Below are 19,752 nucleotides of genomic sequence, written 5' to 3' on the forward strand. Positions count from 1 at the left end.
TGAGTGGAATTTAGAAATACAGTTCTCTTGTTAATCACTTTTTTATTCTGGTGGTGAGTTTCAGGAAACACAATGAGCTCAAGTTCAGTTTAATGAGTTTGTTTTACAGATATCTTCCCTATGATGCAAGTCCATGCCGCACAATTCCTTTTGATGATAGAGACTAGACTTCTAATTCCATTGGGAAAATTAACTCCCTTGAGCATTGCTCGTTAGCCCCATCTCTAACACTAAGGTTCTCGGAAAACTGACCAGACCACTGAAAGGGTAAGTGTTCTCTTAAATCACACAGGCAATATAAAAATCAGATGTGGGACTCAAGTTCAGGCTTTCTTCATTCTAGGCCAGCTGTCCATCCACACTGCCTTTCAAACTTCATTGGTCTCTCTCTGATTTTCTGGCTCTGAAACCTTCGGTTTTTGATTCCCTGTGTCTATCAGATAAAATGCAAACTGAAGAAACTGTGTTGTAACATTCATCTAAAAAAAAACAACTTTGGGATCTGCTTACTAAAGGCTGTTAATATTCAGACACTTTTATCTCAGGAGAAGAGTTTGCATAGACCGATGAAAATAAATAGTGACAGAAGGCAACAGGAAGTCAGAATTATAGATAGTAGATAGATAGTTCATTGGAACCTGGAAGAGAAAGCAAAGACTTCTTTGCTTTTGCAAATTGTGAGAGTGGTTATGAGGGCCTCTCTCTATCCTAGGAGCTTTTGTTATTTACTGTTACCCAAACAGACATTTCTCCTCCCTAAATTCATTTATTCTAGAATACATTATGCATTTGTTCTCTTGATTCTGAACATCTTTTGCCTTACTTTCCTCCATGTTGGCATGCAGTTACCTACTATATAAAGATGTTAAAACGAGGTGGCCACATAAAGTACAAAGTTAAAAAAAAGTTTCCAGTAGCTCAGCAAAGTAATTCACATGCCAGCAAATGTTTGGAAGATGAAGGAGTGCTGGCTAATAAGGACCTTGACAGTCAGGTTCTAAGCAGCCTTCATTCATCCAGCTCGTGTTCACTTTCATTTCAAGCCAAACTCCTCTATCAGTTAGTCTGTATGCTACCCTGCCGTGTATTAGCCCTATGTACCCCTTCAAGGAATATTTTTTCCCACATTTGTGTGGAAATCTCTCTCTTCCTTCTGAAACTTTCTGAGATGGAAACTCCAGGAAACTTTCCTTCATTTTCTTAGTCTTGGTAACTGGTGATTCATCATTATATTGATTTGTTGTTCTGTTGAAAGAGATTAAAGGTAGACTTATTATAAAGATTATCAGGTAATGTTACAGAGCACTTACTACTACATATATGAAAATGTAATCCATCCCATGGTTTACTAAAGTAGATCCAACAGCCATTGCTGTTTCTGAACTTTTCAAAAAGAGAACCACAGAATAAATGTTAAATAGAAACAAAGTCAATTATATGGTAAATATTCAGTTACCCCAAGAATCCATGTATTCATTGGTCGCGACTCTAGTCTAGATGTTCTGAAATCATTCCCGAGTTCCCCTGCCCACCTTGTCTAAATCATATGCAGTCTTTTTCATTCATTTCTGAAAAAAACCCAAACAAAAGACAAACCCACTACCTTCTTGTCAAACTTTGAATGATGACCACACACAATACAGACATAAGGATAAGCATTGCTCTTTTCTAGAAGCATAGGCTCTCTTTCTTAAAAGTAACTGTTCCACTTATCAATAGCAGTTGAAGTGTTTTCTTGCTCACTGCCTGAAAGAAAAAAGAAGAGTGCTAATATTAGAGTCATGTTAGGCACTCTGTCTATAGTTTTTCTATAAGGGAAGATGAAATTTATAGTCAAGTTGTGTGATTAAAAACATTTATACTGAAATTAGTTTTCACACCTATATTACTGATGCATGTAGAGTAAATAGGATATAAAATGATGTGTGTGGAGCTGTTTCGGAAGTACCTATTTTAAAACGTTTTTCAGCTGGGAACAGCAGTCTCATATCCACCTCAGAATGTTCTGAGCTTAACCAACCCCCTCGATATTTCCACCTGATATTCCCTGATATTGCATCTACTGTCAGAGATCAGCTAATTTTGAATGTCGTTAAGGAAGACTCGGTATCCCGGATAAAGATCATTGTTATTGGGGTTGGTGCAGTTGGCATGGATTGTGCCATTAGTATATTAACAAAGGTGTTTGTTGATGAACTTTCCCTAACTGATGTAATAGAAGTAAAAAAAAGGAAAAGCGAGAGATGATGGATCTCTAAAATGTCAGGCTTTTCCTCAAAACATCGAAGATTGATTCTGGCAAAGACCACATTGGGACTGCTAACACTAAAGTGGTGACTTTTTGGTTAGGACATGTCCACAAGAGGTAGAAAGTCATCTTAATTTGGTCCATAACATGAATGTCTTTAAATTCATCATTCCCAGTGTTGCTGAATACAGCCCTAACCACAACCTGCTTATTGTATCCAAGCCAGTTGATATTTTGACATATGAGACCTGAAAGCTATATGGCTTTCCTAAAAATGGTGTTGTTGTAAGTGCTTGCATTCTGGATTCTTCCCGTTTCCTTTACTTAACGGGAGAGAGACTTGGTGTTCACTCTTCAAGTTGTCTTGGATGGGTCCTTGTCTTCCTGTGTGGACTGGTGTAAGCCTTGCTGGTGTGTCTCTGGAGAACCTTCATCCACCTTTGGGAACTGATGCTGATTCAGAGAATTGGGAACATTTTCTTGAACAGGTTATTGAAAGTGCTTTTGAGGTGATGAAACTGAAGGGCTCCACTTCCTGTGCCATTGACTTATGACAGATCTGACAGGAAGCATTATGATGAATCTTAGGAGAGTGCATCAAATTTCCGTCATGATTTAGGGTCTATATTGCATTCATGAGGATGTCTGTCCCATGTGCCTTGGGAAAGAATGGTGTTTCAGACGTGGTGAAGGTAACCCTGAATCCGGGCAAGGACAGCTGTTGAAATACATGTATTCTTTGGGGAATCTACAAGGAGCTGCAGTTTTAAAACCTTTTAATATACTGTCATCAAAGGAACATTTGTTACAATGTGATTTTCCAATAGGTGAAATTCTTCCTCTGATTAGTGATTAAACACCAGAAATACCAAAATGTCAAACCTGTGAATACACTCTAGTTTCTTCCAAAAGTTAGAAATGGGGAATAATACAGTGTGTCTACTATTTGTTCCAACTTTTTTCTTGGTATATGATGCTAGATATGACTTGTATAATGTCAGGAGTTGGTATCAAGTAGAGACAGTCACCCACAGGTATATAAACTACCTTTCTTGTATGCAGGTGGTACAGTTTCCTTTAGGTCCAGAAGACACAACTTGCATATGAAAAACACCAAATGAGTAAACATACATTTGTCAAATGTTAAAAGGAAATACTTAAACTCTATGGACTGTCATTGTCATGCTAAATTTGTAGTTTATGTTGACAGTTAAAAGGTTAATCTTCAAGAAGTTAGATCATTCTGAAAAAAGCTAATTTCTAGTCAGAAGAAAGAACTTCACATATGCAAAAAGACAGATCTCATTATGCTTTAAATAAAAGGGAGTACTTTAAAAAAAAATTCACTGAAAGGATGCTAATAGTTAGCGTTTTCTGTGGTAAAATGTTTTAGCACGGAGGATTGAAAGCTGTCCTCAAGGCCAAAGAGTCATGGTTTCAGCTGTCATCTCTGTCAGATACTGGCTAAGTGACCCTGAGTAAATCACTTCACCTCTAAGATCTCTAGGCAGTCATGCATTGAATTACCTCACTCTGGGAGTTCTTTCTAAATAAGTCAAGAGTTTACATTCACAAGTTCAGAGTCTCTTTCCTTATTCTAAGTTCTTTGAAAAGTCAAATGTACATGTTGTCCTTGCAAGGTTACCATAAAACAAAAGCCTTCCCCCCACTTTCTGACTACTGATTGAGATAGATAGGATGAGAGGGGGAAAAGCCGGTAATTCAAGGAAAAGAGGATAGGCTGAATTAAAGAAGGAAAACAGTTGTTCTCTTTATTTCCCTTATGTTACCTAAGAGACAAAAGAGAGGAAGCATAATTGAACAAATAAAGCCACAGTTAGGTGGCAATTGGAATGCCATCCTGTGAGGAATAAATATGTCATGTGGGTAAAACCAATGCACAATTTAACTACATTATTTCCTTTTCAGGTCCATCTGATTCGGATTCTTCCAGTGCTTCCTTAAAAACTGAGAAGTTTTTCCAGAAAGTTCTAGACTTTTCCATAAAGTCCAAGGATTCGAATTTTGATAAGAATGATCCTTGGCAGTCAGTGACAGTGACCAGAATTCAGTGTGGACCCATACCTAGGGTAAGAAATATTTCTATCCTAGAAGATGAAGCAGATGGTTCTGGAAGTGGCCCAGAGACTCAGTTTGATGTTATGATTCAGGGACAAAAATCAGTCCCCCAGAAGCAAGTTGAACCACAGTTCCCTGTAAAAATATGGGAAGATAAAGAAGGTAAGAAAGAAGCATGTAGAGTTAGCGTTCTGAAATTTCCATAGGTAGATTATTTGCTCAGTTCCAAATGTTATTAGCCTTAGGAAGCAAAATAAATAAATAAATAAATAAATGAATGAATGAATGAATGAATGAATGAATGAATAAATAAATAAATAAATAAATAAATAAATAAATAAATGATAGTCATGTGATGACAAAATTCACCGTTGTCTTCTTGTGCTCTCCTGCATCCTAGGACCTAGAAGGTGGCTTTATAGCAGGCATTTTGATCTTCTCCTCTGACAAGTGTAATATGTTCTGCAAGCATGGATAGAGCGACGCTTAAGACTGGGTGATAATTTAGTCTTCTCCTATCTAACTGTCAATTGCTACTTCTTTTTTAATCTTTCAAAATATACAGCGATTAGGCATATTAAGGGATAAATCCACACATAAAATCCCTATATGAATGGGTATTTTTCTCTCATTTTGGTTCGTTCATACTTAACCTTTCCAAAACCTTAAATAAAATCTACTGAAATTTCCCTAAATATGAAGTGACCTAGTTGAGTATAAGACTGATAAACAGTAGCACACAGAACAGTAACTAGCACAGATTCACTCTTCATCTGGTGAGACAGGAAGACAGCTCAGTGTCTTTTTTAAAGTAATCACCCGTAATTAGATTTTTCTTGATATGTTTCAATAAGAGGATATCTCTTGTATGAGTTAATATGCATGTGGAACATGAACACTTATGAGTACTTTTTTGCTTATGTGTAGCATGAAAAATGGTAATTAGGACAAGAATGAAACAAGAATGAGAGGAGTTTATTCGTGCCCATAGAGTTTTATGAGGCACTGTAAAATGTAAGGCTTTATGAAAGACAAGAAGAGGATGTGTCAAAGGCACTTGTGTACAACAGTTAAAAAGTTTCAGAGGAATCCTACACAGAGATTCCACTTTTTTACTAGACTTCAAAGTCAAGTGGATGCTCTTTGAAAATGATTAGATTAAAAACAATCTTGGCAGCTCACTCCACCGTATTCCTATTCCAATGCCACTTCAGAATGTGGAACTGACCCTTCGTTGTCAAAGGCCAATTCAGAACAAGCTATTTTAGATCTTAACAAACGTGAAAGTTTTTGAACACGAATATAGCAATGAACTCTGTTATTTAAGAACAAGCCTAAGTAAGTCCAGAAATATTCATCATCAGAACACAAGCAACATTTGATTTGAGGAAGACCCATTGACTCCTGAAGTCAGTTGATTAAGAGTGATTATGAGTTGCACAAGTAGAGGCTTGAATCTAACCTCTGATTTGATATTGGAATTCACAAGCAGTCCCTGTCACGATTGACCCATCGAGATGTAGGTGTAGTTGCCCCTGAACCTGTTTTTCCCAAGACCATATGAGTAAGGTGATTAGGGAATATTGCACTAATTGGTGCTCTCGTTATCAACAACTCTCCTTCAAAATTCAAAGAAGAATAAAGTTGACTGTTAACTCCACAGACACTGAAAGGGGGTAGTTTAAGCCTTGGTGATAAATTAGTCTTAAACTGTGTTATAACCTTCATCTAAAAAACAAAAACAAAAACAAAAACTTGGGGATCTGCTTACTAAACACTGTTAATATGCAGAGACTTTTACCTCGGGACAAGAGATTCCATAGACTGATGAAAATAATTGTGACAGAAGGCAACAAGAAGTCAGAATTATAGATAGTAGATAGATAGTTCATTGGAACCTGGAAGAGAAAGCAAAGACTTCTTTGCTTTTGCAAATTGTGAGAGTGGTTATGAGGGCCTCTCTCTATCCTAGGAGCTTTTGTTATTTACTGTTACCCAAATAGACATTTCCCCTCCCTAAATTCATTTATTCTAGAATACATTATGCATTTGTTCTCTTGATTCTGGGCACCTTTTGGATTACATTTCTGCATGTTGGCATGCAGTTACATAGTCTAAAGATATTAAAACGAGGTGGCCATATAGAGTACAAAGTAAAAATAAAGTTTCCAGTAGCTCAACAAAGTAACTCACGTGACAGTAAATGTTTAGGAGATTAGGGAGTGGTGGCTACTAAGGACCTTGACAGTCAGGTTCTAAGCAGCCTTCACTCATCCAGCTCGTTTTCACTTTCATTTCAAGCCAAAATGTTCTCTCAGTTATTCTGTATTTTGTCTTGCCCTGTATTACCTCTATGTGCCCCTTCAGGACACATCATTTCCACATTTCTGTGGAAATCTCTCTCTTCCTTCAGAAGCTTTCTAAGATGGAAACTCCAGGATGATTTCCTACATTTTGCTGGTCTTGTTGACTAATGATTTCCTATTATATTGATTTGTAGCTCTGTTGAAAGAGATTCAAGGTGGACTTATAACGATTATCAAGTAATGTTGCAGAGCACATACTACTACATATATGAAAATACAATCCATTCCATCGTTTACTAAAATTAGACCCAACAGTCATTGCTGTTTCTGAACTTCTCAAAAAGAGAACCATAAAATAAATGCCAAATAGAAACAAAATGAATTATGTGGTAAGTACTCTGTTACCCCAAGAATCCATGAGTTCATTGGTGGCGACTCTAGTCTAAATGTTCTGAACTTAAGTTTGACTTCTCTGCCCACCTTGTCTAAATTATAAACAAACTTTTTCATTCATTTCTGAGGGGAAAAAAACTGAAAAATAAAAGAGAAACACACCCTCTGAGGTAACTGAAAGTTTTACAGTGAATTTCAAATTTGCTGCTAGAGTTTTATCTACATAGCTTGTTTTCAAATTTCTTGTCTTAATCACAATAGCTTGTGAAGTTATTTAATTCTCCCAATTTCATTTACATGGAGTTACCCGTGCAACAAGCCATCAAGGAAGAGGACTTTTTTCTTACTTCCTTTAAGACATTCCTGGCCAGTGGTTTCACATATTAAGAATTAGGTTTTGGACATTCCAAATAAATTTGGAAATTAATGAGGTAAATTGAGAAAACCACTTCTATTATTTCTATTGGAATGGTTAGTTTCAGGAAACACAATGACCTCAATTTCAGTTTAATTAGTTTATTATACTGCTGTCTTCTCTATGATACAATCTTTGTCACACAATTCTTTTTGATGATAGAGACAAAACTTCTAATTCCACTGGGATAAATTGACTGTCTTGAGTAGTGCTCGTTAATATCTTCTGTGAAACTTAGGGTCCCCGAGAACCGACCAGAGCACTCAAAGGGTACGTGGTTTGCTAAGAGTCAGCCAGACAATATCAAAGTGAGAGATGGGACTCAAGTTCAGGCCTTCTTCATTCTGGACCAGCTCTCCACCCATACTGTTTTCAATTGCCATTTGTCTCTCTCTGATGCCCTGGCTCTGAAACATTCAGTTAGCGATTCCCAGTGTCTATCAGATAAAAGACAAACTGAAGAGAATGCATTATAACCTTCATTTAAAAAAAAGTGTTGGATCTTCTTATTAAAGGCTGTTAACATTCAGATCCTTGCATTTTGAACATGAGATTCCTAGGCTGACAACAATAAACAGTGAGAGAAGACAAAAGAATAGGCAACAGGCAGCCAGAAATATAGATAGCAGTTTCATTGAACTACAAAGGGAAAGCACAAAAAGACCGTTTTACCTTCATAAATTGAGAAGGGGGATATGAGGGCATCAGTCTATGCTGGCTGGGAGTTTTCCTTCCTTAATTTTACCCAGACACACATTTCTCCTCCCTAAATACATTTATTCAAGAATACACTATGCGTTTTATTCTCTTCATTCTTGGCCCCTTTGGGCTTACTTTCTTGAATGGTGACAGCCAGTTACATACTCTGAGGATGTTAAAACGAGGTGGCCATAGGGTAAAGTACAAAGCAAAAAAAAATTCAAATAGCTCAGGGAAGTAGCTCACCTTGCGTCCAATGTTTGGGAGATGAAGGAGTGCTGGCTACTAAAGACCTTGACAGTAGGACTCTTACCATACTTGATTCACCCTGCTCATCTTCACTCTTATTTTCAAGTAAAGCTGTTCTGTTAATTATTCTATATAGTACTCTGCCCTGTGTTAGCTCTTTGTGTCCTTACAGGCCAGGTGTTGAAATCTCTTTCTTCTTCAGAATCTTTCTGAGGTGTAAATTCCAGGAAGTTTAACTGCACTTCACTAATCTCCCGGACAGTTATTTCCCATTATATCGATTTGTTATTCTGTTGAAAGTTTTTAAAGGTATATTTTTTATAAAGATTCCCTGGAATCTATATAAGGAAGAAAGTTCATTTGGGTTAATAATCTTCCATTATTCTTGGTTGAGATTTTGAAAGGGGGTTGCGGGTAGCGAGAGCACAAATTAGTACAAAATTCCCTAATCACCTTTCTCCCACAGTCTTGGGAGAAGGGGATAGGAGTGGCAACTACCCTTACATCTCCATGGATAAATCAAGGAGCTGGAAGTGGCCCTGAGAACGCCGACAGGGCTGTGATTCCAGAAGCAAAACCAGTCCCTCGAAAGGATGGTGAACGACAGCTCCCTCAAAAAACGGAAGATAAAGAAGCCAATGGAGAAGCCTCTGCAGTTAAAATTATAAATTATCCGTGGGTTGTTGTTTTCTAAAATTGGCACATCCCAGTCTTTACAAGAGATAACAAAAAGTAAATGATGAATCATGCGATGACATAATTCATTCTAATTTCTCTTCTCATGCAGACGAGAAAAAAGTAGGTGATTTTGGCCAGGTATTTCATATTCCCCTTAATTAGTGCAACATATTCAATAAGTCCTGACAGTTGTGATAAATAAGTCTTCTTCAGTATAACTGTGATAACTTGAAGAGGTTATTTCAATATTTAGGATTTCTTCAGTTGTAGGAAATAGGAATCCAAAGAAACACATTTTGTAAAGTAACCTAGGGAGAAAACTGTGAACTAAATCATGTAAAGGTTAAACCTCCAGATATCTTATCAGCAGTAATGACCTCAATACAAGATTTGCAGTTACCTGGGAGATATTTGGAAATATCATATTCTCAGTAGCTCCATTGGCCAATATGGTAGATGCAGTCTGGAAATTATTTCAGGACATACATTGAACAATAGGAAGATATTACATTACCAGCATTGTTTCCCTATCCTGTCTTCATGGACAATAAGATCTTTAATCTTCCACATATTTCCTGGAGGTTATCTCAGTATTTAGGAATTCTTCATTGGTAGGCCATAGGAATCCAAAAAACACATTTTGGCAAATAATCTAAAGAGATAACTCTGAAGAAATACATGTAAAGATATCTTATCTGCAGCAATGACCTCAATACAAGGTATGCAGTTACCTGGGAAAGATTTGAAAATATCTCCTTCTCAATTGCTCCTTTGGCTAATATGGTAGATATAATGGAAGGTATCTCAAGAAATACACAGTCTCTCTGTCGGTTATTTGCCAAAATGTGCTTCTTTAGATACCTATGGCCTACAATTGAACCAATCATATAGTGAGAAAAGAGGAGGAAATTTGTAGGTTTAAAGCTCATGTTTTCCAAGTAGAGAATAAAGGTAAACAATGCATTTAATGTAATATCTTCCTTGTGTTCAATGTACGTGTTGAGATACCTACATATGGATCTACCATATTGGGGAATGTAGCAATTGAGAATGTGATAATTGCAAACATCTCCCAGGTAATGACAAACCTGATATTGTGCTCATTGTGGCAGATAAGCAATCTGGAGGTTTACCTTTTACATATATTACTTCACAGTTGTAGCTTAAGGTTTTTTTGTCAAAATGTGTTTATTTCCATTCTTATGGCCTTTATTTGAATAAATTTAATATACTGAGGTAAACACTAGGAAATTTGTGCAAGGATGGATCTTATATTGTCCGTGGAGAAAGTATAGGGAACCAATGCTGTTAAGGTTATATCTTCATTTTGTTCAATGTATGTGTTGAGATACCTTTAAATATGTCTACTATATTGGCCAATGGAGCAATTCAGAATGGCATATTTGGAAATGTCTCCCAGATAACTGCAAACCCTATATTGAGTTCATTGATGCAGGTAAGAAATGTGAAGGTTTACCCTTTACATGAATTACCTCAAAGGTTTGTCTGTCGCTTATTTGCTAAAATGTGTTTATTCGGATACCTATGGCCTTACAATTGAAGAAATCTTAAGCTTAAGTGACTTGCTGAAGGTCGTAAGCATCAAGGGCAGGATGTGAAGTCATATCTTCTGCCTCTACAACAAGAGTACCATTTTTTCAACATACCACACTGCATTCCTTTTCTACTTGGTTAAGATTTTAAAAAATATTTGGTTTACCAATATGTACCAAAATGTAGAATTTCTGCAGTTAATACTGATTTCCCAATGAAGTCATCTATTTGTGCATCAAGGATTTGTTAAAAATCAACATGGAGAACTTTTAAAGCAATCTGAGAAGTTGATGGACTATTTTCTTAAGTGCCTCTGTTTGGGCTTACCTGTCTATTCTGTTTGACACTGATTTTCTTTGTTTCAATTCTTCACAATAAATCTGTATATATTTCTCTAACTCTACCTTGGTAGAGTCTTGATGTGTTTTTCTTTTTGTAGACTTCAGATTCCAAATCTCTAATTCGTTGCTCCATTTGATTTCTTCCTGAAGAGTTATTATTTTCTCTGTATTGCTCTAAGTTGCTTTGTGCTGCTGTTTGTGTATGAACCAAATAGAGAACAAAGAATCAGGGTAGGGAAAACTGCCCAACTCTATTCTCAAAATTATAAGATATTTGCTTCCATATTCTGTTAGGTTTCATTTGAACGTCAGTCAGGAATTGAGTTATTCTGAATTTCTAAAAATAGATTCTAACTTTGAAAGCATTTATTATAAAGGTAAGTGATTTAAATTGGAACTCAAAAAAAAAAAAAAAACAAAAACAAACAAACAAACCCAAAATCACAACAACTCTATTTCTAGCGGATGTTATTCTTTAGTTCTTGATTGGTTCTTACCCTAGCGCTAATATTAGGATCATTGTAGAAAAAGTATGTATAATTCTAAAAACTTTTCCCCAAATTCAGAATCTCCCAGAATGTTTATTCTGGTTTCAGAACAGGGAAAATTATACTAAACCTTCATTTACATAGAAGTATTTTAAAATCTTAGTAGTGATAAAGCAATCTGTAAGAATAGGTTAACTTCTTGTAGATTTTAATTAATCTGCTGCTTTGTTTGTTCATCAATTTCACGTTTATACTGTTCTATTTCACTGCATTCTAACTTAGGGGTTTCCAAATGATGCCTAAGATTAACGACTTGTTATTCCTATTCTCTTTTATTCCCTTTCAGGTTGGCACATTTCTTTTGCAAATTTTTCACCGAAAATGACCCTTCTTGAAGACTTTGATTAATTGATTTCAATTGTTGACATGTTGAAGATTCTGCTTCCAATTGTTATCTAGGGTCTTCATTATGTTTATATAAGATATCATTTTAGCAAACCAAAATAAAGGTTTTCAATTTAAATACGGAGAACTATTAAGATCAAATTATTTTTCTTTCAGATGTTATTAAATATATCATTTCCTGAAATGATTATTTAGGTAAATTGACAAATCCAAAACAAAGTTAAGAATGAAAGCACAAACCATGACCTTATAGCTCTCATGCTCTGTATAATCCATATTTAATACTTGAACCCATATTGTCTTCTGTGATCTCTAATTTTTTCATGTGTTTTTTCTGCCCAGTTTTTAGTACAGCAAGCAGATATCAATTAAATTCAAAACAGTTAGATATCAATAAATTCTTCTTCATTTATGCTAGGCCTAAGGCAGCAAGAAATATTAAAAGGATTTTGAAAGAAACAGAATTCCTCATTCTAATGAGAACACTGATTAGATGTTGATAGACTTTACTGAGAAAGCAAATCTATTTATGCCAATTCAAATGTCAAATGGTAGGATGTTCGATTACAGAGGTGGAGAAAATCAGGTCTTTCTCACCTTCAAAAATCAAGTGACAATACCCAGGGAATACACCAGAACTTTGATTGTGTAGTGGCCCTCTTCCTGCTCCCCAAGCGCTTCAACAGAACCAACCACCAAGCTTAACAGGACTTCTACATGTTTTCCTTCAGACCCAGGGGTTAGATGACTGACTGAAATGAGTGATAAATAAGAAGTGGGATACCACTGGCTTCCAAAGAGCAAAATCAAAGTAAGTTTTAAGAACTTAATTCTTTTTGATGAATATTGATGAGAACTGCAAGACAGCAGATATCTAGGAACATTAATGATAGGAAGATAAAACATTTCTAAGGAGTCACTTGACATTATAGAAAAACAGTGCTACTACTACTAGTTAGCATTTACATAGTACTTTAAAAATGACCAGTGATACCTCATTTGAATAATGATGATATTTTTCAAAAATGTATTATAATTGGGGAAATGTCTCAATGTTATCAATTACTAGAATCTTGAAAAACAGAAAGAAATATTTCAGATGAATTAGTCAATTTATTATTCTTCAAGCTGGAAGAAAATCCTTGCTTTCCTAAAATAGAAGAGCAATGTATAGGCCAAACCACAATAAAATGGTTTTCACCCACTTACTGGTGGAATGAAATGAAAATCTCCTAAATCCTAGAGTCCTTCCTTCTCTTAAACCAACTCAAGAGCATTTTTAACAGAATGTCTTTAACTTTTACCTCTATGTTGTATTAAGAAGTTTCTTAATATCACCAGTAATCGCCTTGCAACCAAACTTTGCTTTATTTACTTTTTGTCTTTTAAAAATCTCTTACAGAGCTACTGCTTTTCAAATTGTTTCTGCTTATTATTCATCTTTCTGGTGGATTTTTGTTATCTTCAGGATTACAGAAACAGAGTGTTAGAGGGAACTCAGAAGTTCTAAGACTCCCTGCAAATACTGTCCCGAAAAGGCTTTTTGACATTCTATTTCTTCAAACAACCTATTTCCCTTTGTAAACACTCTAAGTGTTAGAAAGATTTTCTTTACATCAAATCTAAACCTGTGTCTTTTCAACTTCCATTTATGAACAAAACAAGTCAAATATTTCTCCCACTTGACAAAGCTTTTACATCCCTGAGAAGTGCTTTTAACACAATATATTTAGATATATTCCATTTGATACGAATTCTATAATAGTAAAAGAGAAAAAATTTCTAACACAAATCTAAATAGAAAGTCACCGGAGCCCAGAATTTTCAGGAAGATATAAAGTCCTCAAGCTTGTTTACTGAGTTCCTAAGAGAAGTAAGATGTGACGAGATCTTAAATAGAAAATGTTGCCTTCCAAGCATGAGAAAGATGTAAATCTCAAGGATATTGGTGTCCAATGCCCTGATACAAAGTGTGACTCTTTAAAAATGAATACAAAGTAAAGTCATTTTACGTTTTTCAATATAAAGGATTACCTTATTTTTTTAACTCATTAATTTCTTTATCCATTTCAGAATATGGTTGCTTCACACCCTCCTGATAAACAGCATCTCCTTTCTCATATTCTCTCTCCTTTTTCATTACTTTACTAAAATAACTGAATTTATTTCACACGTATTCTTTTGTCTCCCCACCATTTCCATTTGTCTGACCACCACTACTACTATGCCCTAACATAACATTCCATACACACTTAAATGAAGCAAAGGGTGAAGTTTAATCTTTGAAAACTAAACAGGCATTTTGGACAACACATTCTTGGCAAACTAATCTGGACGATACTTATCAGACACAGCAGGGAAAATTCTCACTCTGCAGTATAAAAAGGACAGCCAGATATAAACTGTTACAAAAATAAAACGGAAAATTTTAACAAATTGTTCAAACTTATTTTCTTAAAGAGATTTCCTCCACAGCCAGAGATCTTGAATAGCCTCCTGATTAGACATCCAGAAACATTTCTTTACATAGTTGATGAATTTGCCTTCCACTTTTGGGAGGGAACCACCCTTTTCAGTGCTTTTCTGCATTTTTGCTTTTATATTCTTTAAAGAAGTAGGCCCATTGGGGGTCTTGGGAGTCTTGTCCTGCTTTTTGAAGGATTCTTGACCTTTTGATTTGGGTGTGGACAGCTTTGAGTCTTTTCCATTCTGGTTTGATTTTTGTGCATTTTTTTTGCTGCAGCGTCATGAACAGATTTCTTCACTGGAGGAAGATGCAGAATCAGATGATGAAGAGGAAGACGATATGAAACTCTTAAATATGTCTGGCAAACGATCTGTTCCTGGAGTTGGTAGCAAGGTTCCACAGGAAAAAGTAAAACTGTCTGAAGAAGATGAAGATGATGATGAAGGAGAAGATGGCGAAGATGATGAGGAAAGTGAAGAAAAGACCTTTTCATATTCTCTTTATTTTTTGCTGTTTTCCACAGGTTTTCAAATCTGTGAGAACGAACAGAATAATTTAGTGAAACTCTTTATAGTTTAAATATTATACCAAAAAGTCTTATTTTTGACCCACTACCTTAAATTATTTTCAATCATAGAAGGGAAAATAAATCTAAAAAGATTTCTTGACTTCACTCAACTCAATGGACAGTATTTTGTTAAACTAAACCAGAGAAACAGCAGCCTCACTAATCATTTCATCTCTACTCCAAAACATGCATATTCTTTTTTAATTATTCTCGTTTTTTTAATTTTATTTTTCATTTTTAACATAGTTTATAACAGATAAAACAATTCAAACTTTTGGTCATGTGATACTTCTTTTTAAAGCATTTACAATATGCACCACAAAAGAATTTTTTTAAAACATTAAGCAACTGAGACACAAATAATATTTATGTTGCTAACTTCACAAGATGTTGACCTAACTGACTCCACATCGTTACTAAGAATTAAAGGACACTAATTTATTGTTGTTGGTCTAAAATCCTATGCCTAATAGCTTAATTTTAGACTTAACCTCAGATGTTCCCCTACCAATAATCTATAATTTAATAGATCTGGTATTAAGTTTACAAACCTGTTGACTATAGGAAATTGCCACCAAGAGTAGGGACGTTGCAGGCATACATTATCTCCCCAACTTCATGTCAGTTTTAGGCAGGATTAGATTGTCCACATGCATTCAGTCAGGCTTAAAGTCTTCCAGGTGTCAGTGGGGAAATTGAGTCAGGAGAATCCTACCTGAGCCCAGGCTTAACAGCCGTTCTCCCACCCTTCCCATGAGATCACCTTTTCAATTCATACCAGCATCTCACTGGCTTACTGGCATCATGGATTGGAGGCTCAGATCGCCTTTCTTGCTATCCATACCTGGAGTTAGACTCAGAAGAACAATCACTTAATAGTCCCATAGCATCTAAAAAGGGCAAGTTCCAATAACCAAGTTTCAAATATGATTATAATTTTACTTTGACTAAGGAACATCTTTTGAGGCGTCTTAAGTGGCTTACATGCCTTTCTATACTTGTTCTAATTCCTGACTGAATAGCAATCATAAAATCAAATTTACCATTTAAACCTTAACTTTTCCATCAGTGTCAAATTTTACCCCAGGTTGCCTTCCTTTAGAAAATTTAGACTAAAATTATTTTCCCCAAACTCAAGATGTTCAGTCAATTGTTTTAATATTAATTGCTTTTATTTCACTTTGTAACATGTCCAATTTTTCTCCTCATCACTTCCCTCGCCCCGTTTCCTAATACCTTGCATTCTGATTACCACTTTCCTCAATGTACCCTTCCTTCTATCACACCTCACCCTTCCCTTATCCCCATCTTCTCTCTTTTCTTGTACGGTAAGATAAATTTCTATACCCCATTCCCTGTATTTCTTATTTCTCTATTATATGCAATAAAATTTCTCAACATTCGTTGCTAATATTTTGAATTCCAACTTCTCTCCCTCCCCCCTCCCTCCCCAGCCCTGGTGAGAAGGCAAGCAATTCAGTACAGACTAAATATGTGTTGTTCTGAAAAAAAAAAACTTCCATAATAATCACGTTGTATAATACTAATTATATTGCCCTCTCTCTTACTCTATCCCCTTTATTTTTTCCCCCACAATTGACCTTGTCCCTTCTCGAAAGTGTTTGTTTCTAGTGACTCCCTTCTCCCATTTGCCCTCTCTGCTAACATTCCCCTCATCCCACTTGTGGCCTCCTCTCCTGCTTTCCTGTGGTGTGATATAAATTTTCATATCCAATTTAGTGAGAATGTTATTCCCTCCTTCAGTCACATGTGGATAGAGTAGCTTCATTTTTCCCCTCTCCTCTTCTTCCTTTTCTCCTGCATTGAACAAGATTTTTCTTATCTCTTTTATGAGTTGTAGTCTGCCCCCTTTCTCTTCCCGGTATTTTCCTCCTTCACCCCTTAATTTTTATTTTTTTTAATTTATTTTCTGTGGATATCATCTCTTCTGATTCAGTGCACCCTGTACTCTATATCTATATATGTATATGTGTGTGTGAGTGTATGTATGTATGTACAATCTCTCCCTCTACCCAAATACTGAGAAAAGATTCAAGAGTTATAAATATTTTCTTTGCATATAGTTCAACTTTAGAGAGTCTTTTGTGATTTTTCTTTCCTGTTTACCTTTTCATGTTTCTCTTGATTATTGTCTTGGGAAGTCAAATTTTCTATACAGATTTGATCTTTTCCTCTATATGAATGATTGAAAGTCCTCTTTATCAATAAATGACCATATATTCCCTAAAAGTATTATACTCAGATTTGCTGGGTAGGTGATTCTTGGTTTCAATAGCAGTTCCTTTGACCTCTGATGTTGAAGTTGCCAGATCCTGTGTTATCCTGATTGTATTTCCACAATACTCGAATTGTTTCTTTCTAGCTGCTTGCAGTATTTTATCCTTGATCTAGGAACTCTGAAATTTGGCCACAATGTTCCTAGGAGTTTGTCTGTTCAGGTCTCTTTCAGGAGGTGATTGGTGGATTCTTTCAATATTTATTTTGTCCTCTGGTTCTAGAACATCAGGACAGTTTTCCTTGATAATTTCATGGAAGATAATGTCTAGGCTTTTTTTTTTTTTTGATCATGGCTTTCAGGTAGTCCCATAATTTTAAAATTGTTTCTCCTGGATCTATTTTCCAGGTCAGTTGTTTTTCCAATAGAATGTTTCACATCATCTTCTGTATTTTTAAAATTTTGGGTTTTGTTTACTAACTGCTTCGTTTAACTCATAGTCATTCATTTCCAGGAACTCAATTCTCTTTCAATGAATTATTTTTTTCAGTGAGCTTTTGAACCTTCTCCTAAATTTGGCTGATTTTGCTTTTTAAAACCTCCTTCTCCTCATTGACTTTTTGGACCTCTTTTTCCAATTGAGTTAGCCTCTTTTTAAAGCTGTTATTTTCCTCAGCATTTTTTTGGTTCTTCTTTAGTAAGCTGCTAACTTGTTTTTTAAGGTCTTCTATTGCCTGAGCCCAGGCCCTGGAGGCAGAGGTTTTGACTTCTTCTGACACTATGCCTTGTTCTTCCTTATCCGAAAGGATGGGGGGAGACACCTGTTTCCCAAGAAAGTAACCTTCTATGGTCTTATATTTTTCCCCTTTTTTGGGTATTTCCCCAGCCACTTACTTGATTTCTAAGTTTCTTCTCCACAACCACCTCGCCTCCAGTTCCACCAAGCCAGAACTAGGGGCTGAGATTCAGATGAGCTGCTCCAAAGCCTCAGGGGATTTAGGTGGGGGCAGGGCTTCTATTCAGTGTGACATTAAGATCACCTGCTCAGGAGGGGCAGGGCAGTTACACAGGGCTCAGTACCCTCAGGCACTTTACAATGAGATCTTCAACAATGGGTGCTGCCTCCACTGTAGCCACCTGACCCTCAAACTGACCTTTGCTGCTTGTGGGTTGAGGGACCTGCATTGCTGCTGGAGAGTCTGTCCCTGAAGTCTGCTCCAATCTGCTCCTCTCAGTGCTACATGGCCAAGGCTGGGCTGGGCTGGGCTCTGCTCCACGTCTGGTAGGACAGACCTTTCCTGTCTGTCTTTCAGGTCACTCTGGAACAGAAAACTCCTCCACTGCGTTGTTCTGTGGCTTCTACTGCTCTAGAATTTGTTGAGAGCTCTTCTTTGCAGGTATTTTATGGGCTGTGGGGTAAGAGCTAGCATATGTGCGTCTTTCTCCCCAAAAGATATATATTCATCCTCAGCTCCTGACTAATATAACTTCATTGTAGAACACTCGCTAAATGATTACTGGTTATGCTGTCATATTTGTAGAAGGAAAGATACCTTCCAGTAATACATTTATTTTGAAAAACAGATTTTTACAGTGATGTGTTGTGCCTTGGTCGTTTTAATTGTAGACCTGTGTAAAGTAGTTGGTGAAGTATTTAGTGGTCTCAGCCCACAAAACACTAATGATGTCATTTAACATTATTAGAAGACAAAATTTCATTTAAAATGTTCCATTAGTGATGTAAATATAGGTAATCCCTAACTTGAAAAGTCAATTGGATCTCAAGAGTTATGCTGTGAATTGATTGGTTGGAACAGGGAATGCATTTGGAGCTAGTCCCAGAAAAAGCAGTTTAATAGAAGGACACCAAAACCTAATTTAACCATAACACCACTGAATTACAGTCCTGGAAAGTGCATGATGATTTAGAGACTCTCCTCTGTCAATGAAATGGCAGCCTCTAGACTGTGGTCAGAGGATCTGATACCTCAAGGTGATGGCCTCTTGCAATATTCAATCAAAATTCATTTATTGGAACTCAATTAGAAATCATTAAATGTTTACGTTTAAAGGTTGTAATAGAACACAAAATTTAGACAGACCCTTGTTCATGCTCTCATTCAAGTGGAATATAAGGTATATGTGTAGATAATTAGGATATATAACAAAGTGTAAGAGCTTTGGGGGAGTGTAAGAGATATTTTATGTCAAATCTGATCATAAAGGTCATTCATCATCAACAACACAGATCAGAATAGGCCTCAAAGAGGAGGTGGACTTGGGTGATGATGAGTGCAGAGGCCATGGGTGAATATCACAGGCACAGGGCAGAGATGGGAAAGCACAGGGCAAGTTTTGAAGGACACACAATAGTACAGTTTCACAATACCTTAATTTATAGAAGAGGAAATAACATAATTTAACTGTGGAAAGGCAGGCTGCTGCCACATTCTGAAGGGCCTTCAATTCCAGGGCAAGACATTTTGTAGGGTCTAGCTCAAAAGTCATATCCTTAATGGAGTATTGCTGATCCTACAAAGTCAGAAGAGGCCTATCCCTCCTTCAGTCTCTGACTGCATTTTCTTCCGGCATATCTTAGATATTTATCACATTCTTATTTGCACAT

General features: G+C 36.3%; 1 long non-coding RNA gene and 2 pseudogenes across 1 annotated transcript; all 3 read right to left on the reverse strand.

The window, feature by feature from the left end:
- Nucleotides 1-711: 711 nt before the first annotated feature.
- Nucleotides 712-8,968, reverse strand: LOC140512473 (uncharacterized). Its single transcript, XR_011969766.1, has 3 exons — nt 8,387-8,968; nt 1,604-1,746; nt 712-1,245 (listed from the first exon to the last, which is right to left on the reverse strand). It is a non-coding gene; the product is annotated as an uncharacterized lncRNA (long non-coding RNA).
- Nucleotides 8,969-10,944: 1,976 nt separating this feature from the next.
- On the reverse strand, nt 10,945-11,898 carry LOC140512185 (ankyrin repeat domain-containing protein 26-like; annotated as a pseudogene).
- Nucleotides 11,899-13,941: 2,043 nt separating this feature from the next.
- Nucleotides 13,942-19,752, reverse strand: part of LOC140512186 (nucleophosmin pseudogene) — a 355,194-nt pseudogene continuing 349,383 nt past the window's right edge.

This window comes from Notamacropus eugenii, chromosome 6 (genome assembly GCF_028372415.1).
Source record: "Notamacropus eugenii isolate mMacEug1 chromosome 6, mMacEug1.pri_v2, whole genome shotgun sequence".
NCBI lineage: Eukaryota > Metazoa > Chordata > Mammalia > Diprotodontia > Macropodidae > Notamacropus > Notamacropus eugenii.